The sequence below is a fragment of the Patagioenas fasciata genome, chromosome 3, assembly GCF_037038585.1.
Source record: "Patagioenas fasciata isolate bPatFas1 chromosome 3, bPatFas1.hap1, whole genome shotgun sequence".
NCBI classification, from domain to species: Eukaryota; Metazoa; Chordata; class Aves; order Columbiformes; family Columbidae; genus Patagioenas; species Patagioenas fasciata.
In genome coordinates this window covers 87,488,089-87,515,982 of record NC_092522.1, presented here as the reverse complement: position 1 = coordinate 87,515,982, position 27,894 = coordinate 87,488,089, and the positions used below count along the sequence as shown (strand labels likewise).

The 27,894-nt window shown below is 41.0% G+C and overlaps 1 long non-coding RNA gene across 1 annotated transcript; it reads left to right on the top strand.

Moving 5' to 3' along the window:
• The first annotated feature begins 645 nt into the window (after positions 1-645).
• LOC139827611 (uncharacterized) lies at positions 646-17,482 on the top strand. Its single transcript, XR_011738445.1, has 3 exons — positions 646-811; positions 2,315-2,401; positions 13,119-17,482. It is a non-coding gene; the product is annotated as an uncharacterized lncRNA (long non-coding RNA).
• Positions 17,483-27,894: the final 10,412 nt, after the last annotated feature.

Here is a 27,894-nt window from a genome sequence, read left to right as displayed (position 1 = left end):
CCGTAGAAGAGACTAATGAAGGGAACATCCATCAATTAAGGAGAAATACATTATTTAACAAAAGGACCCTACTATAGTGAAGTTAGGCAAGAGAATGTTACCAGCAATGTAGAGGCTGTGGAATTTTTGTTTTGCTTTGAGAGTATAGAAGAATGTTATCAGAGCTGAGACAGGAAGGTCAATAATTCAGCTGAGTTTGAAAAAAATAAATCCTAAAAAATAAATTTGCACAGCGAACACACCCTAGCAGAGGTACTACTTCTTCCCCTGTGTTGAAGTCAGCATTTCTCTCTGACTGCTTTCCCATGAGATGATAAAATCTCACTTACTCAACTCCCAGAAAATAGGCCTTTGGATTTTAGAAAGCCCTGACTCTGCTGGAAGTGGTGTGTTGGTCCTTTTGTTTAATGTTACTGCAGTGACATTCATCGCTGCAAATAACAGATATTCAGGCCTGTGTGTGGCAGATGTGGTAGTTTAGTCCGAGTGGTTCATAAACCCTTGTCTTCAGTTTGAGAATTACGCTGGTTATGTTACTTATGCTGCAGGTTGCCTCTGGTGAGCAAACTGGTGTGATTTCTGTAATTTACACCAGCAAAAGGAAGCATTTGGGGATCAAGGACTCTTCTACTATTTGTAGGATTTTCCTAAGTATTTAGCTGTAGTTCAGTGTATGGCTGTGTGTAATTCAAGAAGTGGTGTAATCATCATTGCCATTTTGCCATTCTTCAGGTCATGAAGCGTAAAGTTTTGAGGAGATGCTATGAAAAATGCTGTTTGCTCCTTTAATGATGCAATATGCTTTCATCAGGTAGGTCTATGAACCTTAATTTGCAAATGTCCCTGTAAGCAGTGGCAGCAATGGCCATCAAAATACAATTTACTGTGGTTTTTATTCCCTGAAACAGGACTTAGAGCTACATTCAATAAAGGGCTTAGAGTCAGGGCTTTCTCTTGTTTTCTCTCATCACCTGAATCTTGTGTTCTTTATTGCCTGGTGACATGGCAGCACAAGAAAGAATAAGGTGCACCCTTACTTAATATATAGCTTGAGATCTGTAATTTGCTTTTATGTATATAGCATGAGGCTTTTGTAAGTTGCATTCATAGCATCAGAACATTCAGAAATTGCATGTTGTCATATTTAGAGTATCTGTAAGTCACTGTAGGAAATAATGGAATAGTAAATTGATAGACCTTGCCCAAAATTTAGATATTCTTTGTATGCAAGCACCACATAAAGTGCTGATACATTTTTGTGCCCTGTACTAGGAGTGATAAGGAAAAAATAATTGATGAGACAGGTAGAAAAACAAACCTGAAAAACAAGGTCAACTAAGAGATAAGAGAGAAGCAGCATAAATGTCACCATTGAATTATGTGGAAAGATACTGCAAGAAAAAAAATCTCCCAAAGTATCCAATGTTACTGCAAATTTAGGGGTTTTAGAATGCGTAGATGAAACACGGTTTCCTACCAATTCTTGACTGGGACTATCTGGGGAAATACAATATGAACTGGCAAGTCTTGTGACTGACTTTGTCTAATCAGAACCTATTATTCATGACCAGAAACTGACACTTTGGCACAGCATTCCTAATGGCTAGCACTGCTTTAGGGATCACAAAATGCTGTACGTGTAAGTGCTTACTGCTCCCAGGTTCCCACAGCTTTTTAGACTAATTGGAGAAGTGGTCAGATAAAGTGTGTACATGTATGATAGCAGCCTTCAGGTTTTACAGCTGGAAAAACAGGCACACAGAAGTGGCCTAGTTTGCTTAGGCTCACTCAGCAGGTTGTTCACTAACCCAGGAAGGCAACCAGAGTTTCTGGAGCTCCAGCCAGGTTTTTCCTTTGCTGGTACACACGGTTGCTGTGTGATCTGCAAGTCTTCCTCATCCCACTGTCTAGTATATTAAAATGCAATTAATGTAATGTTCAGCTTTGAAACATTTAGCATTTGTAGTCATTGATTGGGCTGTTGAGATAAATCAGGCTGTGTTTAGGTTTTGTGTTGCGTACAGTTTTATTACATGACAGCTTCAGTAATCTGCACATAAAAGATGACTATGGTACTTTTATCTGCCCCTGCTTTTGACCCTTTGATACAATACATAAAGCGTACACACTACTGTCATTTTCAGCTCATCCTTTTTCTGCATTCAGCAGTGGAAAGGCTGATGATAAACCAAAAGTTAGTTTGTTGGCTCCTGCTCTCTGTGCAAACATGCTGCAGCCAGCAGATGGCTGAGAGGCCCCTGGGCATGCGCAGTGTCCTTATAGTCTCTTGAGTTTACATTTGCTTTATCTTTAGGCTCTCATTAGATCCTGGAAGACAGAAGGAGGCCCAGTCTTCCCCAAGAGTGAGGATCTTCCTACAGGAGGACAGAAGATGAAGTTTGTGAGTGACTCAGTTTCTCTCAACAATAAGCCAGTCCTTAAGACTGCAAGCCTTCCCATCACCTTCCCTATCTGTATTCTTTACTCTTCACTGCAGCTGCCAGTTTCTCTTTTCTTGTGTTTTCCCCTAAACACATTTCCATCATTCTTGATTTCCCTCACTTCCCTGCAGATGCTCATACGTGTAATTTATTTTGCTTGAAAAATCCATTTGAGAGTATGCCACATATTTCTGCTGTGTTCAGCGCACATTTCCTGCAAGGAAAAATGTGTTTTTTCTAAAGGACAACTAGATTTTTACAAGATGCGATAATTGTCTTGAGATTTCTCCTGTCAACATAGCATGAATGGACCTGGCAAGCATGTAGTGCAGCCTCAATAACCATAACATGCCCCACTTGGTATCCTGGAGGGCTAGAAACTATTCTGATGAGCTGTTGTACACAGATACCACAGAATTAATCTGCCAAACACAGCTCAAAACCCCAGACAATTGGAGTTTAAGGCTTGTTTCCCCAGAGATCAGAAGTCTGACCTGTGCCATATACTGGTAGGAGGACATGCCAGGAAGATAAAAACATAGTCTGCAGCTCTGAGACACATGAACCAAGGCTTTTTATCTAATTTTCCGGGCTGGGTCTGTTGTTGGAGAGCCTATCACGAGTACACCTACTTGCCACATGTGTTCAAAGCTCCTCTTCCCAGACTCCTGCTTGCAGGACGGTGCCTTTCTGCACGTTCAGTGATAGTTCAGTGGTTATTTATGTGTTTCTGACCCATTTGTATCCTGGACAATTTAAGGTAAGAGTTTACAGCCTTTCTTTGAGAGGGACTTACGGTTTATATTCCTTGGTTAATTCATCACCAGGTACCAGTTTGGTTCAGCACCTACAAGGTCTGCTTTCCCTCAGGTACCATGGCAGAGTTAATAAGCACTTTCCCCAAAGCTGAGTCATGTATTTTAGGACAAAAAGAAAAAGGGTATTATACAGGCTACATATACACCAAGTGTACTTTTTATGCTCTTCAGCATCTACAGACCCCAAAGCCTTCAATGTCTGTTCATATCTGCAGGGTGATGCTCAGTACTATTTGTACCATTTTCCTTTCTCCATTTTTCAGTCTTCTTCAATGTAATGAAGAGCGATTTCCATTTTCAGGGAAAGGTTCCCTAAATTTACTTGCCCATATGGCAGTTTACTTAGTTACCTATCCACCTTGCCACAAAATAGATCATATATAAGGTCCTGTTTGCTTTAATATGTGTTTATATCTTCTGTAACATGTGGGTAAAATAGTCTTTTACTCCCCAAGACAGCTATCATAACTGACTTCCATGGGGAAAGGTTCAGATCCTTTCAAGAGACACCCTAATATACACACAGGGCAGAGAAGATGGATGCATCTAAAAGCCAGACACAGGTGACAGAAGAGTGTTAGCCCATCTGCTCTCTGTACCCCAGGCTCTAAAATTGCAGCTTCCAGTGATTACAGACCTTCTTCCCTCACTGAAGGCAATTGTTCTCTCATAATGCCTTATTACTCTACTGCTTTTCTACCACACATCTATCTATATGCATTTGATTAATTTCAAAATCACTTCCAATGTCTTTTTGATCTCTTGTATTGAAACTACATTTTCTCTGGATAAATTAAAGCAAATATTCCAAAGGCTTTAACACAGAATTTGCAGAGTTTTCTCCCATTTTGGCCAAGAGTAGAATTTAAAATTTATAATGATACTGCTACAATTAAATAGCTATCATTTAACTTCTTGCTCTATATGAGTTAACTTATATAGACACTTATAAAGACAAAGTGGCAACACATTGTGCACACAGGTAGGTGGGATCAGCTAGCTATACCTGTGCAGAATTAAACTCCTATTTTCATGACTTCTCATTTTTCACTCTTTATTTTTCAATAAATAATTTGGTTTGGTTTTGTTGTTTTGGGTTTGTTTGTTTGTTTAATTTTTCTAACTACCTTGCACTTTGGGATATATGTCAAAGCTTTGGAGAGTCATAGCTGGGTACACAAAAATGAACAAGTAACATACTCATTGACATTTCTGCCTTTAGGAAGTGTTGGGGTGAAGGGAGGCCTCAGGCAAGAACCCCCAGTTCTGGTGACCCCCATCTGGATCATGTAGTCACCATCCTCTGAAATCCTGTGAAACATGCCAGATTTGTTGGCAATATAAGCATATTTTAGAGCATTCAGAGAAGGCAGCCTTCCAACAAAACGGCCCCAGCCACAGCACCCTGTGAAAGAGCAGCCTCCAAGCCAAATATCCCCAAGATGAAATACAAACTTTTGCACAGACAAGATGGCCTGTTTTTACTCATTTCCTCTATGGCAGCACTGAAGAGTTAACCTGTATTGCTATTAGAACTGTTTACTTGCACTCCTCCACACCGCTGCATTTTATATAATTTTTAATAAAGTGAGGACACAATGGGAAGATGTGGGGGGAAAGGTAAAAGTAGTCTTGATTCCATCCAGCAGTCCTGATCCAAATGCCAGTTTAATCACAGTTTTCTTAGGAAGGGCTTTGTTTACTTTTAACATTTTTGAGACGGTTGTGTGGGCTGAGCCCTGAGTGGAGTGAAGGACACTACTTTCCCACTGGACAGGTGTAAGTCACTGAAGAAGGTGAAGGAGCAGAAAGCTGAGAGGTGATGACCAAAGAAAGGAGCCATTTGCTCACTTAGAAACCTTTCTCCATCTTGTCTTCCTCAGTTACAGCCAGCCCCACCGACCTCACCTTTTAAGGACCTCTAGCAAGTCTCCACCCTTCCTTAATTTCCTACTCCCAAGTCCCTTTCTTGCCAGAAATGCAAGGAATGTGTTTTACGCACCCGCCAGTACCCAGGAGCACATTCAGTAACGTTTTGGTTCACTTCCAGAGGGCGTTGACATCACGTAGACAAAGAAATTATGCGGAAAGAAAATAATTAAGAGAGAAAAAGCCAAAAAATTACATTACTACTAACAGAAAAGATGAAACGTGTCATGTGTGATACAGAACACTGATACAGTTGCTTTAGCAGACGGAGTTACTGCGGCAGCTGTCTTTAAAGCTTATGTGTATAGCTTTAAGTACACATATACATATAGCTCAAAGTAAAGGTCCAAGTAAGCGAGCAGTAGGGAAGGTCCAGTGCCAAGGCCTGGCAGGGCACAGGCTGAGTTCCCTCTCACGGCTCGCTGTGGCATTTTGCAGGGGTGGCCCTGAAAGGGCCCGTTTTGGGAGCAGCAGCCCACCACTCTTCATTACAGCCCTGGCTGGTATTAGGTAACCAGAGAGTACAATCACAGAGTAATTCCTGGTGAGGGCCTAATTGCAAGTTAATTTTAAGTGAGTTATGTAAACAGATCAAATTAATCCTTCCCTGTATTTATTTTTCATTAGTTCACATGGAGACACAACCATCCTTAAAAGTTCCCTGTCATCTGCTTTACCCTCCTGCTTTGTGGAGTTGATGTCTGCTGCTAATACCTGCTGTTGCTAATACCTGCGTTAGGCAGAGGCTCTGGGAGATCCCAATGGGTCAGAATAAGCTACAGGATGTCATCAGGCAGTTTTGGGGAAAGGCTCTGCAGGCGGAAAACACAGGCAGCAGCGGCTGAATCTGTGTTTGTCACTCAGTTTAATATATTCAGTTTAAGTGAACATCAGACAGTGATTTATTAGGTTAAAATATTATTGATATATCATTGTACTGTTGCATTGTAACAATGAAAAGATAGCAAACAAGAAAGAATAGAGGAAAACAAACAAACAAAAAAGAAGTTAATGTTTTTGTATTTTTTCAGTTCGTGTTTTACCAAAAAAGGCAGCTGGAAGATTAAGACAAAATGGATTACACAGGAAACCTCCATTTCTAAAAGAAAACATCCGGTGCGCTTTTGGCAGATAGTGTATTTTGTAAAACGCAAACTTATGACATAGTAATTACTGTGTCCCTGGGGTTTTGAGGACATATTTCCTACTGTGAACTTATCAACTTATGAGGAAATTGCAATAACTAGGAGTAAAACTGTATGTTGTTGCTCTCTATCCCATGTTTTTATCATAGGATACACAGTGTATAATATGCCATAAATGGAGGGCCTAAAAGTTAGACATCTATGTCCAACTTCAACCTCAATTTAACAGTCAGCAAGCCATTGTCACAAAAAAAGAGGAGATAGGTACCAGGTCATTTACCTCCAAAGAAATCTCCTCTAAGCTCCTAGAGAGTGGTATAAATCTGATGCTTTTTCATCTCTCCTTCAAACGTTTCTGGTTTTAAATATTTGTGATAAATTTGGTTAACTATGTTATTCATAAATATACATAAATTGCAATACTTTTCAGACCTGCTGGATTTTAGCTTCCATGATATTTTGCAGCAGTATGTTCCATAGACTAGATGCCCATTAAGTGACAAATTTGTTTTTAAAAAGATTAGCTGCTGAATGAATGTACAGGCAACATATATGGCATAGGGAAAGCCATGACTCAATTGGCAAAAATATTTAAGAAAAAAGAATGAGTACTTTCAAAGTCTCTTTTTTAATTAAAAGCATCCTAATTGTTGAAATCGAGTTATTTTTAATGTATCATCTCGCTCTATATGAAGTTAGAACAAATCAATTTGTATTCTTGGAATGTGCCTGTACTGTGTAACCTACACCATCTTGATCAACACTTTTCAGTTAAAAGCTATACATTATCACTCCTGAAAATCCTCCTTTACATAGAATAAGACAAAAAATATTATAACGTATCAAAATGTCCTTAATACTTTTAACTGAAGACACATCCAATATTCCTTATTTCCCTGCCAAAAAATTATTCATTTGGTCAAAACCAAGGTGACGTTAAGTATCAAATCTGCTACTGGGACAAAGTCTTTCCCAGTGTTTAGATGTTTGCCTTCTAATGCAACCTACTTTCAAAATACAGCCATGATATAATTAAGAGATAATTCAGCACTATGTAAAAGCGATGTGTTCAGACGCATGCAAGGTTTCGTAACAGAAAAATATCACTTTATATACATAAATACACTTTTTAGTTAATTTTGACTTTTTAAGTAGGGTTTCTATACAAGATATCAGATGGATACTGTGTCTGGTTTACCTGTGCATCCCCTTTCACTGTGCTTAACACAAGCTTTTTACCAGTACCCTGTGAAACTAGCCTGACTATTCATCCAACCTGGATGAGCTAATTAAAGTTCAGAGCATGGATCACATTTTAGACTTAGCCTGGCCTTTCGCCAAGTTACCTGTTTTTTTGGAATTGACAAAGTTTTGACAGGTTTTGCAGGACTTGACAGTTTAGCCTCAGCTCTGTTCTGGAGGCAATTGTGATATCTCTTCAATGTCACAGGCACTTAAGCATCACCTAGGTACAGAATATCAGAAAACGAAGTCCTCCTTGTACTCTGCTTCCTCTGATTTAGTGGAGTTCTTGCAGCATCACTGTATCAGGCCAGATTTTCTCTTGCCAGTGGAAAGACTTAAGTATAAGCCCAAATTTAGAGTTCTGACAAGAGGACATCCCGTTCAAATGGAATACCAAATAATTAATTGTATTTATTTCAAGACAGCAAATGGGGTATCATAAGATTATCAAGTCTCAAACAACTTTATAATCTATTATGTCCTGTGCTGTGGAGAAATGTAACATTTGAAATAGGTGTCAATCAAATGCCAGGCAATAACCAGTTTCATGACAGAAACTCTGAGAGCTGGAGAATAAGACAGAATTAGGATGTTGTAATGTTTCCTTATATTAGGCTTTAGTTTGAATATCAGTGTTTCTCTGGGGAGATGGGGACAGAGGTCTCAGCATTGAAGAGAATCTTAATTTTGTTCCTGAACTTGAAGACCTTTGTGGGAGCTTGGCCCCGATTTTTCCACATACTTTGACCTTTCCCTGAATGACTCAGGCTGTGACTTTGTCCTCAGTCACCCTACAGCATCTTGGAAGTGATCTGAGTGGAACTGAGACTGGCTGTGAGAGTATTGTCTATACTCTGACTGGAAAAACAGACACAGTGTTATTACAGCACTTCTTCAGTATTTTTTATTGCAGAAATTACATCTTTGACATGCATCCTTGAGCTATCTTGTCAATTCTGTGAACAGTGCTCATATTTATTGCTTTCCATTTTTAAATCTATTGAAATATCTACGTACCACACAACACCATTTTTCCTATTTAACAATAGTTTCTTTGTGTTAAATTTCTGCTGTCTGACTACTATGGATTTGTGCTACAAAGCTAGTCATGGGAAGAATAAAACAATATTGCTGTGAGTCGAGTGATATCATCAGCAGAATAAATATAAGAAAACATTGAAGAGACTCTATTACCCCTACCACCTCCTCAGAATAAATTAGGCACTGGCATATTTTTGTGCTACTTCGTTCAAAATAATTTCGTAAGACCTTTTTTACATCCTGTATGCAAACTGAGTATTGCAATATTATGTAATGTTCTTGTATGAGCACAGAATCTGCAGGAGACAAAAGCAAAGAAAATAGGTAACAAATGAGAATTTAGGACCATCTTAGCCATGAAGCTCAATAAAGCTCCATTAATGATTTAATCCCTTACAATACTGGATGAGATAAAGTGCCCCTCACTCTGGGGCCTCTACCACATGTCCAGACAGGTCTCCTGCCCTGGCCACTTAATGGAGTGTGGATCTCCTGCAGTACCCAGCAGAGGGCATTCACAGTGCTGGGAGAGGCACTTCCAAGAGAAAGCACATGCAAAAAATGCACACCATATGCAATCAGTCTCATTAAATGTCACCGTGAGGTCTAAGACCTGATTCTATGGACATTTTCACCCATACTTATTTTTTCTGTTGGTGAACGGACTTACTGATGTGACAATTCATAACAAAATTAGGCACATACCGAACCTGTCCTTGTGCTCAGGGCCTTACCAAAGATCTATGTTTGCAAGTTTACCATGAAGTTACTAATAATTTCTCCATGAACTCTATATACACCTTCATAATTTTCATTCCCCTCATCCCACAAAAGGCACAAACGAGGCAAACATGACAGATGGTGGTCACCCCATGGACTAGGGCAAGACCTGTCCAGTGAGAAGGGTGTGTTGCTCGTTCACCATCACCGCAACATGGCACACACTCATGCAAAGGACTGTTCATGCAGTCTTTCGAGGCAGGAAGAAATGTGTTGTGTGCTGCAGGCCATCTATTTGTGAGATCTTCATGGTCTCTAACCCTCCCTAGCCAAGGAGACGATGTCGCTGCTGCTGCCACGGGTGAGCAGTGAGGATGGGAAGGTCTGTGTAAAGCAGAAATGGCACAGCTCTTGTAGGTAGTGATATGTATATTTTGAGGATATCTATGAGTTACTTGAGGAAATAATTTCTTCTTCTCCTTCAAGGCAGGTGTGTGGTTCCAAGGTGGGATATCTGAGAAGTTTCTCATGTAAGCTTAATATCAACACCATGGGGAGCGCTGCAGGTTTATCCACTGATTTCCATCTGCACTGTTTATGCAGTGTTTGAAGGCTTGGAAAGTGCCTTTGGTACTCCAGAAAAATCAGCTTACTAAGGCTTGCCGTATTAAAGTGTGATACAAAAAGTAGCTCCCAATACCTGACCATAGAGTAATTCAGGCTGGAAGGGACCTCAGGGGTCCTTTGGTTCCGTCCTTCTGCTCACAGCAGGGTCAGCTGCAGGGTCAGACCAAGTTACTCAAGGCCAACTCTGATCGTCTGAAATGGAGCCTGGCAGATGGTTGGAAGACTGGGTATCTTCAACCTTTTCCTGTCATACAGGATTCTCCCTGTCAGAGAGTTTAAATATAGCTCCATAATGCTATCAGTTTGAGAAACCTTTGACATCAATCTGTCCCTGTTTTCTGCATGTTGAGATAAAAGGTTTGAAAGGTATAAAATGTTTTAAGAATGAGCAGGAGGGATTAGAAAAATCACAATGTGTCTTGTGTAAAGTGTTTCAATGCTGCAATTGTCATCTAAAACCAAATGGATATTTAGCCTAGTGTCCCTTGAGAGGATTTGTTCCAGATTGGTGGGAAAAGCATATCCTTATGTTACACACAGGCAGCCAAGCACATACACTGTGCTCATAGCCAAACTGAATGTTTATATGGATTTAAATTGCAAAAATTTGAACAGATGAGAAAAACTAAATGATCCATGTTAGATAATTAATTTGTTATATTGTTCTACAAACAGGATGTTCAGCAGGCTCAGGATAACTCCTTCTGTTTGCCAGGTGGCTAATAGCAGTTTTGCATTAGCTGTCCATAAAATGAAGTGTTGGTACTGAGAGTTTCACAACCATGTTACCCAACAAGCAGAGCTCAGTCAAGTACTCAACCTGTTCATATATCATATCTCACAGTATACAATTTAATCCAAGTTTAATTTTTCTTTATATTTTTGGAAGGATTTGTGTGTTCTGTGTTTAAGGGAAGTTCTGGAAGAGGCCAGCTACGATAGTGAAAATAGGTGGAATTCACAAAATAGCTGGTGCAGAAAGTGAGCACACTTGATGTTATAGGAAGAACACAGTTAGAGATTTTTCCCATTGAAATTAGCAGTGGTAGTAATAGATGGTGCATACCTTAAAGCAACTATAGGAGGAGAGTGGAAAAATCTGACAATTACTTTTATGTCTGTGATACTCATTGAAGGTACTGGGCTATATTTTTTCTTTGGAGAATGAAGTCATTTTTTGTTAAGTATCTATTAAAAGTAAAAAGTGATACTGTAGAATCAATACCCAGCCTGACTCCAGAAAAGACATTGCTTGGGTTGGAAATTTAATTTTGCTCTTTCGATTGACTCAAATCTTGGACTTTCTGCCAATCTGCAAAGTAATCACGTTAGAGACTCTTATTATAGAGGCACCTGCTGCTAGGGAACCCAGATTAATATTACCAGCACATATTGAGTAGGCTACAGAACAGCCAATACATACTAATGAAGTCAGCTGGCAGCCTCCAGACACCCCATTATCAGTCACTGCAGCTTCCCAGTACCACCAGCACAGGCACTCCTTGCCATAGCAACTTTAGCCTCTCTTTTTGTATTTATTTAGTCCAAAGTAGGTCACCCTATGCCATCTGTTGGCACTTAAAAGCCACAGAAGTTTCCAGATTCCCTATGTTATCCTGCAGTTTAACATATATTTTTAATACCCTTTTGCTCTACCTAGCTGTTGTATGTCATGAGACTATTAATTGCAAGAGCTCATTCAATCAGATAATGTTTTTAGCAACTGAGTGCACGTCTTGGAGTTGCATACTAGAGGTGAGTACAACTGAGCGGTGAGGGAATGTAACAAGAAAGGCCTGATTTTTTTGCTGATGATGGTGAATCCTGGGCAACATTTCTTTCACCACAGATGTGCTCACGTCCATCTACCTTCTGCTTCTCCAGCAGCCTTGGTGAAAGCTTAGGGAAGCAATCAATCCTCACTAGGTATATAGTGGGTCTTGTCAGACTCCAGTTAAATTTGCTTCTCTTATTTTCTAGCGGTGAGCATGTGAAAGAATGAGCATTTAATGTCCATGCTTGTCCCTACCTTCCTTTCACAGTACGCTCAGCTCTCTCCCATGTACTTGTCCAGTGTGGATTACCCAACACATAGCAAGTGCTCTTGATTTGAAATTATGATGTTCAAGTTATCCACGACAGATTTCTGGAAAGACACCTCTCCATTTGAGTGAATAGGAAATGCATCACTGTCATCACACACAAGTCCTAACACATGCATTTGGTATGTGATACAATAAGCAGCATTGATAAGGAGAGGGGAAGTCATATGCAAGTGACACAAAAAATACATAAAACATGCTACAGAGCCCGCAGATACCTGTTGGTGCATGAACATTGTGCATGAGAATGTAGGAGATAAAATGTTAATTACAGGAACTGGCCCTGACTACCTTGCTACTAAATGGATGCTGTTTGGGGTATACTCATATTCCACCTGCTCACACTGAGCTACCTCTGTCTCCTGTTTCATGAAAAGATTTGGGACAGTAGAAGGAGAGTCAGAGCTATATAAAGTGTAAATGCACAGACCAGATCTGAGATTTATAATAAACTACGAAAAGTTAATAAGCTTATGAAGTCCCTGAACAAACTGCAACTCCTGTTCTCTAAGATGTGCTTAAGAACACAACAGCTTAACTTAGGCAATGACAAGCAGGCTGGGGTAACTAAAGATCAGCCTCTCTTGGACTAGAAACAACTAGAACACAGTACCTAAGTTTGCCAGATGTCATTGGGCAATGCATGACTTCACCTCAAAATAATTTTAACCGCTAGTTGAAACCAAAGTGGATTGGATTAGTTTGTTCAGTAATAGAGTTTCACCACAACTGTTTGCAATTTCCAGTATTTTTACAGCTCTCTGGATACACTGGATGTCCTAGTTTCCTCAAATTTTAAAATTATAAAACCATACTTGTTTCATTTCACAGTGATATGTATGACTGCACAGGATCAAATGACACAAAAACTCCAGAAGTTCTGCGTATGTTACACTGACCTGAAAAAATCCAACTGCACTCTTGTGAGCTAGTCACATGCACTAGGTCAGCAGAGTTCAGATAATGTAAACTAGAAATATGATTCCTTTTAATAGCCCTGCAGACAAATATACTTTTTCCTTTTTCATTTATCTGCTTATTTTCTTCCAGAAAACTGATATAAACTCAAACAAATCTACAAATTTGCTATACTTGTAAACCTCTTCTTGTCAGCAGCAAGCCCAGGAGAGTTCACGGTGAGTGCAAACATTTTCTGTAAGTGTTTAGTGAAGTTTGTGATATCACATAAATTAAATACAGACAAAAAAAAATCATTGTGTGTTATAATAGCTATTAGCAGCATGCTGTTGCTTTGTGTATTCCCATTGTGAAAAGATACATCATGGTTTTGCAAATACTTGTTTTGAAATGAATACCTTAAGCAAATAATTGTTATTAATGAACACTCATAAGACTTGTTGTGTTCATATTTGCATGATCATTGCAAATCTGTTCAGTAATAGACGCAAAAATAATGACTTTTTAATGTAATTTTCTAAGGTATTATAGAGCATGTCAACACTTAATACAAGTGTATTTATGATTATGCAATGTATCATACTTCGCATTTTAAAAATTAATAACAAAAAAGCTTTGGGGTAAAGAGATTTGCAATTAGACACAGTAAGCTGCTTGTTTGCTCTCTCAATAGATCCTCAGTATCACTAAATCCAAAACAAAGTACTTAGCAGAAATTCGTGATGCCTTAAGAAGTAATCCATTTAAGATTTCTGCGGATTGTAAATATATCACAATTTTGCTGTCTATCTGTAAAACAGTATACTCATAGGAGACAACCTAGAGGCATCCATGTATTCTTAATGAGATAAAAACCCGCATCTATATTTAAATTGAAACTGAAAAAATAGAAAATTGAATATTGAATTCTTTGAGTGGTCATCTTCTGTCTCTTTAACCCACAATTTCATACTGTCTATGAACAGCTGTAATGCTTCAAAGAGTCAGTGCATTAAAGTAAAGATCTGCAAGAGCTGCAAAATACATTTTTCGTCCAAGGTACTAAAAAAGCTGTGGCCTGACTGTGGTTCGTTTGAATCAATAGCAGAATTAAACTTTATTTCTAACAGCATAGAATGTCATTGTAATAACTAGTGGCATATGTATGTTAGTAAAGGAGCGTTTTAACATCAGGAAAGATCAGATTTTTTCATTACTTCGAAAAGTTTATCACAGGCTGGTTTTCATTTTTTGTTTACATTTGCATTGTCATAAATATGAAAAATATTATCAACCACTTTTAAAATTGACAGAGGAGAGCAGCAGTTAATTGTGTGGAGGTTTGTGTAAAGTTTTTTACTTTCTCTTTAACTGTATAAAGATTTAACAGGAAAAACACCTGGTCTCATGAATATAGAGATGGATTAATTATCTCTTTTACAGGTAGTGGGAGGGATGTTAATGATGCTGCGCAAAGTGCCTGCAATTTTTGACCATTATCCGCCTGCCTGTTTTCTGTGTGGTTGTTTACCATGCAGTCCACCACACAAGTGGTCTGTGAGTCAGCCAGTGAATCATAGAATCATAGAACAGTTTGGGTTGGAAGGGACCTTCAAAGCTCATCTAATCCAATTCCCCTGCAATGAGCAGGGACATCTTCAACTGGATCAGGTTGTTCAGAGTCCCGTGCAGCCTGGCCTAGAATGTCTCCAGGAATGGGGCACCTACCACCTCTCTGGGCAACCTGGGCCAGTCTCACCACCCCCATTGTAAAAAAATTGCTTCCTCATGTCTAGCCTGAATTTCCTCTCCTTTAGTTTAAAACCATTACCCCTTGTCCCATCACAACAAGCCCCACTAAAAAGTCTGTCCCCATCTTTCTTATAGGCCACTTTTAAGTACCGAAAGGCTTCAATAAGGTCTCCTCGGAGCCTTCTCTTCTCCAGGTTGAAAGAAGCCAGCAGTGATGTGCACGCTCCTGTCCTTCTCATGGGGTGAGGAAGCTTGTTCCTCGGGTGATAGGATTTGGCAGCAATAGAGACTTAAGATTCGCATTTGAGGATTACTTTTTCCTTCCCTTCTGTTTGTGTTTATAGCTGAGTTAGTAAGTCATGCTGTGAAACGAATCAGTGATTTCACCTGCTTTTAAATAAGCAAAATCTGCCTTTTAGAAGGAGAAAGGAAGTAGGCATCTAAGACACAATCAAATAACAAAGCCCCTAATATAACAAATAAGCGCACATAGGGCCAGTAATGGAGTTGTTTTACCATCAAGTGTCTTGATGGGCCATCTATGTGATCAGGTCATTTTTGCCACAGACCTTTTTTTTTCAAGCTGGGATAGCATTATGACCACGATGATGCTGCTACTACAGAAATGATACAAATGTAACATTTTACTTATCCTGTAATGTGGAATAGACAACTACATTATAGGTTAAAATAGATACTTAAATTTGACAGTGGAAGAAATAAAAAGGCGTAGTTCGGACAGGGATTTTTTATTGGAGGAGTGTGTGTGGGGGGGGTGGGTTTCAAGGCCTTTTTCTCCAAGGTAAGATCTCTGATATTTGACACTTTTCTTGCTGTTACAAAACCAAAGAAGATTGAATACAGAAGAGAGCGCAAACAGTCAGTAAGTTTTGCTTGTTAAGAGTAGTGGATATCAGTAACACCAGAGGATTAATTCTCTGTTTACATTCTGCTGTGCAAACTTCAAGGAGCCCCCTAATAGCTGATAAGTTTTATTTAACTCTTCAGAGAGCCAAACCAAAGAAAGAAATGCAAGTCTATCTAGCTCTGTCTTTTAAAAAGGTACCTGCTCTAACTGGCAATACTTGGGCAATTTTTTAAGTTTTCCTGAAGTTAACTAATGTTTCTTCTTAAAAAATTGCACTCCAGATAGAAAAACAAAACCAGCAAAAATACATAATATAACTAAGCCCTTGCTGCATTCTTGCAACTTTCAGAGTGCAAATGAAAATCTGCAGCAGATACAAGAGCACTTTTTTGTTAAACCAGTCTAAAGCTAGCAAAGGTTATACCAGCCTCTGTGGCTAATGGTGCATAAAAGTAATTGTTTTGAAAATAACTGTGTTGGTTTAAAATATTACTGCCTCTCTCCCAGAGGATACCACCCACACAGCCGAGTCAGCAGAATGCAAACACACATAATTCTAAACTGCTTCAGGATAAAGTCCAGTGTTTAAAGCATAAAATGGCAGGCGGGGTGAGGGCAGCTTGAGTTAAGCTCTTTGATTTTGCACTGGAACAGCTCAGGGACACTTGCGTCCCTTTCTGCCACCAGAGCTGGGTCAAGCGTCTTTGGCAGGTACAAAGAGCTGGGGGTGGTGGCGTCTCAAATAGCCACAGCTGTCTTCTCAGTATGTGTATCTGAGCTCTGAGCATGGCTTTTACCTTGTCCCTTTGGGTACAGGTTCACAGCATTTGGACAAATGGTGGGGTCTTAGCCACTAAGTCAAACAGCTAATACACAGGTCCTGAGGAGCAAACATGTGTGAGAAATTCCAGATTTAATCCCAAGTTTTGTACATGATGTAACCAAATCTGAGTGGAACATTAACCCCATATTTTCTGACTCAGTCTACTCTGGACAATGAAATTTTGGCCACACTGTGATTAACTCTTAAGTAGTGGCAATGCTGTGTCTCAAGGAGGCTTTGTTTTTCTGAAACCAACTATACTGCATTTATTTTCCCTTGGTAAGAAATGTATAAGACGTAGTGGAATCCTTGATCCATTGATGGTTAAATTAGACAATATGCTTCAATGACTTAAACCATTTCTCTTCCTAAGATCTTTAAAATTCTTCTGCTCTAAGCTGATACTGATATTGCCGTTTAAGCAAATAAGCCCTTATCATGTTTTCTTTTTAAACATACAAGCCACTTTCAGAGCATTGTTCATCTTGAGAGATACTTCCTAATATAAAGCTATTTGTAAACCAGACTGGAATGTTATTTTAGGTAAGTCAGTGTAAAGCACCTACACACAGCAACAGCCTACTTTTGTTTTTAATACTCACTGTGCTATTGTTTTTAAAGCTTTGGATTTTGGCTTGAAATCGAGGCCACCCTAAATTTAACAGCAAAACTTTCACTCAGTTTAATCTGATCTGGATTTCAACCTAAATGCCTAATGTTGCTAATGTGGGATGTGGTAAACTTGATCATCGAGTTTTTTATGGCCACAACAGATGTTCCTTCTTTTAGACCAATGGAAAGCTACTGAACCTCATCCACCCTCTAAAACAAAAATACAACCATTTGTTTACAACTTGATTCCAGGAATATGAATTGAATTAGAAGCTGCAAAGTTTGTTCTTGTTTACTTACAAATAAATATATATGCCATTCTTGTTTTTCCCAAAGAACCACGATGTTTTTTGGACTGTATTTCCTCTGCATAGTAATGGTTTCTTAAACAGTTTAATACTGCATTATAATTTGTTTAGCACAATCAAAACATGAGTGTAGTATTTTTGACCTTGTTTTTAAAAAAAGGCTTTTTTTTTTTTTTCTTTCCTAAGTCTAGTAGACCAGAACAACATGTTTTGGATATATGTTTTTCACTTTGTAGACTTATAATTTAGATTAACTACAACACAATATTGTCATAATCATAACCCAGGGCACAGTCTACAGAAAATGAAGAAACTATATACAAATATTTTCTTCCTACTGGGGACATTCAATGTTTTTTTTCAAATGGGCATATAATGTTTAAAGACCGGTGCCTTCTTTTAAAGTAGGATAAAAATAGTGGTAGTGTAGTAACTGTGAACTGAAGTTTTCTAATATAAGGAGGAAGAAAATTATTGCTTGATTTGATAGGTACTATCACATCTCTGTGGTAAACACCTGGTAGTTCTTCAACACAAGAAATTAACACATGCTGAGAAGGAGACAGAATAGGAACAAGACTAGGAAGGCAAGGACTTTGTATAAAAGGAATAGAAGGCTCATTTAGCATGTATCTGTTGCTTATGAATAAAAATATGCTTTTTCCTCTGTCTTTCCTAATTTGGTTTGATTTCAGAAGCCATAGAACTGTTTTGATTGTGACAGAGAAAAAAATTCTGGTGGCCTTGCTTAGTCTTCAGCTTATGTGAAGTTGTTCCCTTGCTTTGCTCACAGCCAAGACCCTCTCTCTGCTTTGATAACATGCTGAGGCTGCAAATGAAGTTTAATTTTTCTTCTGTGGGATGCCCTGATGTTCCTCCTTTGCCTGCTCTGTCCTGCAATGAACACCTCACACTTTTGCAAGAGGAAAGAGAGATTCCGCATCTCAAAGGGTCACTGTAAAACATTAGCATTCCCAAGGTGGACACCTGCTGCAGGTGATGTACTTCATAGGTTCAGCATTTGTTGGTCTAACACATTTGTGAACTCTAAACTCTTGTAGTTCAAAAAGAACAGTTATCTACAAAAGAGAAATTGGGATACAGCACAAATAGACAAACAATACTAATGACAGAAAATTATGTTGTACACAGAGCATGCAAATAATCTGGGACTGTGAAGTGGAACTTGCCAAAATAACATACCCATTATTATGTTAACTGATATTAGCACTAGATATGGTGTATATTATCAGTTTTCAAACATGCAAGTATGAAATGACATAAACCCTGTAATGCTTAACTTCTTAAAGTTGTTGGATATCTTACTGATGCATGCTTCACAAGTCCTCATGGCAGATAGAGAGGATTTTAAGCATATCCTAAAGGTTAATTTCAAATTATTAAGACTGTGGTCTTAATGAGTAAGTCAACCCTATGATTAGCTGAGATGTCTCAGTTGGAAAAGAAAACAGCAAGCTGTGAGCAGATAACATAATCCCTAAAAGTAATTTAGCCTCTCTCCATGAGTTGTAAATTTTCCCTGGATGAACCAGAACTAAGTTTGTCTCCCTTTCGGACACCTGCATTCCTGTGCACTCTCTGCTCCTTCTTCAGCCCTTTGAATGAGCAGCCAGTTTGTTTGGAGGCAGCTGCCACAGCACAATTTGCTCGCCATTCCTGTGCCCGTTAGCTCAGCTGCGGTTCTGGGACTCGGCACTGTCGAGGGTTAAGATTGCGGGGTGACAATCAAACCCTGGCAGATGTCTTGTTAACCTCCTCTCCCCACCACTTCCCCCTCTTTGCCCCTCCCTCTCCCCCCTTCCCACTAAGGACAGGCGATCGGGAGGGAAAGAAGGACAGAGAGAAGAGAGTTGGAAAAGTTAAAGATGTTTTACTAATGCTACTAATAAGAATAGAGAAAATAATACAAAATATACAAAACCAATCTTGAAAGTCTCAGCAACTGCAGAGCCAGCACCCAAAGTCCTGGATTAGACTCTGTAGCCAACCGGAGCTGGATTCAGTCTCTCACTAGGCCTCAGTTCGCAGGGACAACCAGCAAGGTCCTCTCCTAATGTCAGCCGTGAGCAGAAGGGAAAAGGAAAAGGCAAAAGGGATGAGATCCTCGTGATCTCCCACTTTTATATGAAGTATTCACGTGAATGGAATGTTATACACCATTGGTCAGTCTCTCGGTCACCAGTTTCCCGTTGCCCCTCTCGCGAGATGTCCATCCGTGCTTATCAATAAGTTTGCATTCCATTGCTAGGTTTACCAAAACATGTGTCTGGTTCTCCAGGAAAATGCAGATAATATGAAGGCTTTAGCTGACAGGTAAAATTTACTAAAAGAGAAACTTGTTTTCTAACAAAACCAGGACATTCCACCCCTTATAATATGCCATTCACTGAATACTTAAACCTTATCAATACAATCTATCAATACAATCTAATTAATCACTACTACTCTATATATATATATACACACATATGTACATATATACATAGGAGTAATTAATCTTAATCAGTGGACCATCCTTTGAAAAGTTCATTAAGTTCATTTTGTCACAACAGTCTCCCAGGGCAGGAAAAATGGTACAAGTGCATCTCATGACCACTGTTTGTGGGTTAAAGACACCAACTTCGAAGAAGTTGTCAGGCGCCACTCGAAGAAGCTAGCTCTAGTTTCATCACCATTGTCTTGATCTGAAAGACACTTATTAAACACTGTTAGTGTGGCAATTCACATCATACAGTTCAGTATTGCATATTTTCACCTAAAATCAAATCCCCTTGAGGTACACACCGAACTTCTCCATCCTTAAGCATCACCCACCAGGTGCTGCCAGGTCCCTGGGCAAAAACAATCCCACGAATAGGTTTGCCTTTGCCTGAGGCAGGAGTAACCCAGACTGCCTTTCCTAACATATTTTTCATGTGTACTACGGGGACTTTATCTCCTTCTACCGTCCGTAGAATTTCTGATTGGGCAGGCCCGGCTCGATTGGTTGATCCCCTAGTGTTGACCAACCAAGTGGCTTTTGCTAAATGTGAATCCCAGTTTTTAAAGGTTCCACCACCAAGTGCCTTAGTGTAGTTTTTAACAAACCATTGTACCTTTCAATTTTCCCAGAGGCTGGTGCATGATATGGAATATGATATACCCACTCAATACCATGTTCTTTGGCCCAATTGTCTATAATACTGTTTTTGAAATGAGTACCATTGTCTGATTCAATTCTTTCTGGCGTATCGTGCTGCCAAAGGACTTGCTTTTCAAGGCCCAAGATGGTATTTCAGGCTGTAGCATGAGGTACGGCATATGTTTCCAACCATACAGTGGTTGCTTCCACCATTGTAAGTACATAACACTTACCTTGATGTGTTTGTGGAAGTGTGATATAATCAATCTGCCAAGCTTCTCCATATTTATACTTTAACCATCGCCCCCCATACCATACAGGTTTTAACCGTTTCAGTTGTTTGATTTCGGCGCAAGTTTCACATTCATGAATAACCTGTGAAATAGTGTCCATAGTTAAATCCACCCCTCGATCGCGAGCCCATTTATATGTTGCATCTCTACCTTGATGCCCTGAAGCATCATGGGCCCACCGAGCTAGGAAAAGTTCACCTTTATGTTGCCAGTCCAAGTCCACCTCAGCTACTTTAATCTTAGCAGCTTGATCTGCTTGTTGGTTGTTTAGATGTTCCTCGGTGGCTCGACTTTTAGGCACATGAGCATCTACATGACGAACTTTCACAGGCAGGCTCTCTAGCCGAGCAGCAATGTCTTGCCATAGTGCGGCAGCCCAAATGGGTTTACCTCTGCGCTGCCAGTTGCTTTTCTTCCATTGCTGTAGCCACCCCCACAAGGCATTTGCTGCCATCCATGAGTCAGTATAGAGATAAAGTATTGGCCACTTCTCTCGTTCAGCAATGTCCAAAGCCAGCTGGATGGCTTTCACTTCTGCAAAATTACTAGATTCACCTTGTCCTTCAGTAGCTTCTGTAATTTGTCATGTGGGATTCCACACAGCAGCTTTCCACCTTCGATGTTTTCCTACAAGACAACAGGATCCATCTGAGAACAGTGCATACTGCTTATCAGTCTCTGAAAGAGTATTATACGGTGGTGCTTCTTCAACATGTTTTACTTCCTCCTCATCTGGAGACATCCCAAAGTCTTTGCTTTCTGGCCAGTCTGTAATCACTTCTAAGATCCCTGGGCGATTGGGACTTCCAATTCGAGCTCGTTGCGTGATCAGTGCAATCCATTTACTCCATGTAACTTCGGTTGCATGATGTGGAGAGGAAACCATCCCTTTGAACACCCAATTCAGCACAGGCAGTCGAGGTGCCAGGAGGAGCTGTGCTTCAGTGCCAATCACTTCCGAAGCAGCTCAAACTCCTTCACATGCTGCTTGTATCTCTTTTTCAGTTGGAGTATAGTTGGCCTCAGATCCTTTGTATCCTCGACTCCAAAAACCTAAGGGTTGACGTCGGGTTTCTCCTGGTGCTTTCTGCCAGAGGCTCCAAGTAAGTCCATTATCTCCGGCTGCGGTGTAGAGCGCATTTTTAACATCTAGTCCAGTCCGAACTGCTCCAAGGGCCACTGCATGAGTTATCTCACGCTTAATTTGTTCAAAGGCTTGTCGTTGTTCAGGGCCCCACTCAAATTGGTTCTTTTTACGAGTCACTTGATAGAGAGGGCTCACAATCTGGCTGTAATCAGGAATATGCATTCTCCAAAAACCTATAACACCCAAGAAAGTCTGTGTCTCCTTTTTATTAGTAGGTGGAGACATTGCTGCAATTTTGTTGATCACATCCATTGGGATCTGACCATCTTGCCATTTTATTCCTAAAAATTGGATCTCTCGTGCAGGTCCCTTGACCTTGCTTCGTTTTATGGCAAAACCAGCATCCAAAAGAATCTGAATTATTCTCTCACCTTTCTCGAAGACTTCTTTTGCTGTGTCGCCCCATATGATGGTGTCATCAATATATTGTAAGTGTTCTGAAGCTTCACCTTGCTCCAGCATGGTCTGGATCAGTCCATGGCAGATGGTAGGACTGTGTTTCCACCCCTGGGGCAAGCGATTCCACGTGTACTGGATGCCCCTCCAGGTGAAAGCAAACTGCGGCCTGCACTCTGCTGCTACAGGAATAGAGAAAAATGCATTAGCAATGTCAATTGTAGCATACCACTTGGCTGCCTTTGACTCCAGTTCAAATTGCAGTTCCAGCATGTCAGGGACAGCAGCACTCAGTGGTGGTGTAACTTCATTCAGGCCACGATAGTCTACAGTTAGTCTCCACTCGTCACTAGACTTACACACTGGCCAGGTTGGGCTGTTAAAAGGTGAGCGCGTCTTACTGATCACACCCTGGCTTTCCAATTGACAGATCAGCTTCTGGATAGGAATCAAAGAGTCTTGATTGGTGCGATATTGCCAGCGATGCACCGTCGTGGTAGCAATTGGTACCTGCTGATCGTCAACCATCAGCAGTCCTACAACAGAAGGGTCATCTGAAAGACCAGGCAAATCAGACAGCTGTTCAATTTTCTCAGTGTCCACAGCTGCTATACCAAATGCCCACCTATACCCTTTTGGGTCCTTAAAATACCCTCTCCTGAGGTAGTCTATGCCAAGGGTGCACAGAACATCTGGACCAGTCACAATGGGATGCTTTGGCCAGTTTTTTCCAGTTAGGCTCATTTCAGCCTCTACAACAGTCAGTTCCTGGGATCCCCCAGTCACTCCAACAATATTGATGGATTGCGTTCCTTTATAATGAGAAGGAATTATTGTGCACTGAGCACCAGTGTCCACTAAAGCTTTGTACTCCTGGGGTTGTGTTGTACCAGGCCATCGTATTTGTACAGTCCAATAAACTCTGTTATCCCTTTCCTCCACCTGGTTGGAGGCAGGGCACCTCTAATTCCTGTTTTGCACAGTCTCTGGGTGTGAATTAGAGGTTCCTTCAAGAGCATCAGAATCTCTTCTGCTCCTTTTGTAAACTGGAGCAGCCACCTTCCTAGGAGTTTTTCCTTTTATCTCACGTACTCGCTCCTGAAGTTCTGAGGTAGGTCTTCCATGCCACTTATTCATGTTTTCTCCCTGCTCATGTAGGAAGAACCACAGTGAACCTCTTTTTGTGGGCTGCCTCAGTCCTCTCTCTCGAGATTGGAAACGCCTTCTCCTAACAGCTGAAACATAGGTTTGTGCAGGTCGTGAACGGTACGAGTCTTCTCTGAGCTCTTTGATTTCTTGCAACAGCTTTTCAAACCGGTCATCAGATTTTTCACACAATTTCTCCACAGCGGAGACACAAGCCCGTAGAGAACCAGCAAGGCTGTCCTCAAAGTACCGGAGCTGCTCAATCACTTCATTAATTTCTTGTACACCTCTAGCTGACCAGATCATTCCTGCCAATGACTTAGCATATGCAGGTGGTGCACTTTGTACAAATCTGCGCCACATAGATCATGTACAATTGATTCTATCTGGATCTGTCCCCTCTTGGTTGTCTGATCCAAAATAGATGATCTCTCGCACAGCTAATTCTCTCAGGAACTGGATACCTCTCTCCATAGTATTCTATTTCCCTAACTTGGATATACAATCTTCCTTGTAGGGAAATCTGACTTTCATAGCTGCCAGGAGTCGGGTCCAGAGAGCAGTGGCATTAGACTCTCTTGAAATTGCCCTATCAATGGTGGAATCTTTTGACAGAGATCCCAGCTGCCTGGCTTCACCACCTTCTAATTCAATTGTTTCTGCCCCATTGTCCCAGCATCGCAACAGCCAGGTTAAAATATTCTCGCCTTCACGACGACGAAAGTCTTTTCACAGATCTCTCAGCTCACCTGGAGAAAAGGACCGAGTGGTGGTCACTTCATCTCCTCCCTGTCCTGATGATGCCCCTTGGGGTGATGTTGGCCCTGTGCTATCATCTGCTGCACGGGTAGTCTTTCTAGTGACTTTCTTAGAACCGGCAACTGATGCTGATATGGGTTCACCATCATTTGATTCATTTCCAGAGTCTGAATGACTGTCACAGTGATTGCTGTGGTTACAGCAGCAACAGTGACCAGTGTGTGAAGAAGGGGGGGCTGCCTTGTTAGCCTTTGAGGCTGGAGAAGTAACGTTATCTGCAGCGACCTTGGCAGAGGAGCTCTGCGGAGGAGCTGTAGCTTCAGCCTGTGAAGCCGTGGTTGGGGGGGCAGTGGCTGCAGCAGCAGCTTTGGCTGTTTTGCCTTTTCTCGGGCGGCTCAGAGTGCTTTTTGCTAAAGCTTCCAAAGACACACCGCAAATCTCAGGACTAAAAAGAGACGCAAACCTCCTATTGAACCTCATTTCTCTTAACAGTAACACAAACTGACACACATTCAGCAAACCAGATAACACCATCACAGTTCTATCAAAGCTCCAAGGATATTCAAAGTTCTCTAAAACATTTGCAAACTGTCCTAGCGAAAACACAAAAGTATTGTTAGTCAGCCTTTCTAAAGATTCGCTTGACCAAGTAGCAAACACAGAACTGTACTGCTCTTTAATCTGTTCTGGAGGCTTTTCAAGGTAAAGCAGAAGCGAGTAGAAATTCATTAACAGCTGCAGTACAATGAAATAAAACAGTGCCAAACCACACAGTATCATCATGACCGCTGTCCAGTTTCTTGTTGTTATATAATGAATACTTCGATTCAGAAAGAAACACCAACACAGATATGGGATCAGTGAGCACAATGTAGAAAATAACAGGTACAACTTATGCCATAACATCTTTAAATCAATGTAATTCACTTTGCCTTAACACCACTAAATAATACCCGAAGCAAACAGATGCGTGAGTATCACAACTTTATGAGCTGACACTGTGCCAAGAAAATTGAACGGTACATCAGAGCAGTAGAAAAGCCAAAAATCTCCAAATTTACCCCTTTCTCTTGCCCCACATTGGGCGCCAATTATCTGTCGAGGGTTAAGATTGCGGGGTGACAATCAAACCCTGGCAGATGTATTGTTAACCTCCTCTCCCCGCCTACTTCCCTCTTTTTGCCCCTCCCTCTCCCCACTTCCCACAAAGGACAGGCGATCGGGAGGGAAAGAAGGACAGAGAGAAGAGAGTTGGAAAAATTAAAGATGTTTTACTAATGCTACTAATAAGAATAGAGAAAATAATACAAAATATACAAAACCAATCTTGAAAGTCTCAGCAACTGCAGAGCCAGCACCCAAAGTCCTGGATTAGACTCTGTAGCCAACCGGAGCTGGATTCAGTCTCTCACTAGGCCTCAGTTCGCAGGGACGACCAGCAAGGTCCTCTCCTAATGTCAGCCATGAGCAGAAGGGAAAAGGAAAAGGCAAAAGGGACGAGATCCTCGTGATCTCCCACTTTTATATGAAGTATTCACATGAATGGAATGTTATACACCATTGGTCAGTCTCTCGGTCACCAGTTTCCCGTTGCCCCTCTCGCGAGATGTCCATCTGTGCTTATCAATAAGTTTGCATTCCATTGCTAGGTTTACCAAAACATGTATCTGGTTCTCCAGGAAAATGCAGATAATATGAAGGCTTTAGCTGACAGGTAAAATTCACTAAAAGAGAAACTTGTTTTTTAACAAAACCAGGACAGGCACAGAATCACATAATCACAGAATGTTAGGGATTGGAAGGGACCTTGAAAGATCATCTAGTCCAATCCCCCTGCTGGAGCAGGAACACCTAGATGAGGCTACATAGGAACGAGTCCAGGTGGGTTTTGAATGTCTCCAGAGTAGGAGACTCCACAACCCTCCTGGGCAGCCTGTTCCAGTGCTCTAGCACCCTCACTGAGAAGAAGTTTCTTCTCAAATTTAAGTGGAACCTCTTGTGTTCCAATTTCAACCTATGGCACCCTCAGCTGCAATGCCAAAGCGGCCTAAGCCAGTCCTAGACTAGAACCAGTCCATGCGCTGGCCACTTTGGCTTTGCCTGTTGTGTCACAGTCACCCTGGCCATGCGATGGCATGTCCTCTGCAGTGGGCTATGTTGACTGCTCTCACCTGACCCCTTGCAGAGCCATTTCAGTGGTCTGGCAGAAAACTAACTCAGCCAAGAAACTCCATTTTCAAATTACAGGTTGCATCACATGGGACATTTTCGGCATCAGATGCAGATGAGTAGAGAATGCACAAGAAGTACAGAAGAGGTAGGAGCAAAGAGGAAAAGTAGAAGAGCAGACTTCAAAAGCTGTAAAGAAAATAAGGTTTAGGGAGACTGGGACAGGAGACAAGTGGAGGGCTGACCTGGGCTGGCTGGGCAAAGAACTGGGATTGTCTTCAGCAAAGACTGAGCTGCGAGGGAGAGACTGGTGCCCAGTAGAGGTAGAGCATACAGCCAGGAGAAAGGAGCTGGACGGAAGAATTGGGATCCATTAGGTGAGGAGGGTGGGACTGCAAACATCAACTTGGAGCCTGGAAGGGCAAAGCAGTACTTTTTGGGTGATGCTGAGAAGTGGAGACTAGAACTGCCTGGATGTGGTAAGTGGTGCTGTAACAAGCACCCAGGCTTGAGGCAAATGCAAACTGTGAGGGTATCAGTGGAAGGAGGTGATGGCTGGAGGAGAGGCAAAAGAATTTGTGGTCTGTGGAAGATACTCCTCTTCTGCATGGAAATGGAGCCCAAGGGTTCCCATCTGATTCTCACCTTTTCCCCACTATCAGCAAACATCTATGACTCCTAATGCAGGGTTCCCCTGTGGTACCCCTCCTCACAAAACCATGACCCACAACATGGCTTTTGCTTTGTTAGAGCAAACGGACGAGGTCTCCACACTAGATTTAATCCTCCTGAAGAATCACGGGCAAGCCACTTAAATGTCACATCATCCAGTGTTCATTTTTCCAGTTTGCAGACTTTAAAACTATTGCAAGCACCCACCATTGGGTGCAAAACTACTGATCAGGCATATAAAGCTATTCAGCATACAGGATGAATCTGTGCTAAAAGTGCAGCACAAGAACAGGACCCCACAATTTTGTTGAAGAAATATAAAACTATATAGTGAACAGTAGTGCCACAGAGAACCAGGTACTTCAGAAGAAAAAATGTGTGGACTTTTTTCCCTCCTTCACTAAAACTTAAAGTGGATCCAGCTCTCTTTACAAGTGCAAACATGGTTGACTTTGACGGATGCCTAGAGTGGTTGTTCCTAAAGCACGCTGGCACTGTCCTCAGGAACACCCTGGCTGCTGCTAAAGGCTTCCACTCCTAGAAATCCCTTGGCAAGCAGACCTGAATTACATGACCCTGTTGCTGAGTATGTGCCCCCTCAACTGCTGACAAATCCCAGCTGCATGTATAAGGTAGCTGGAATTTCAGTGCACATTTTTGGGTGAAGGGTTTTATTCTACTTGGAAGGATTTGGGGGTTGAGGGAAAGAACCCGCCACAACCACATTACTTGCCAGAGTGGGTCACAAGAGTAAAAATAGCTCATGACAAATACAAGGCACAGGAGCCTGAACTCTGCTTGGAGTGATCGAGAGTCATGTAGGGTTTGGCTGTGACTTGCAA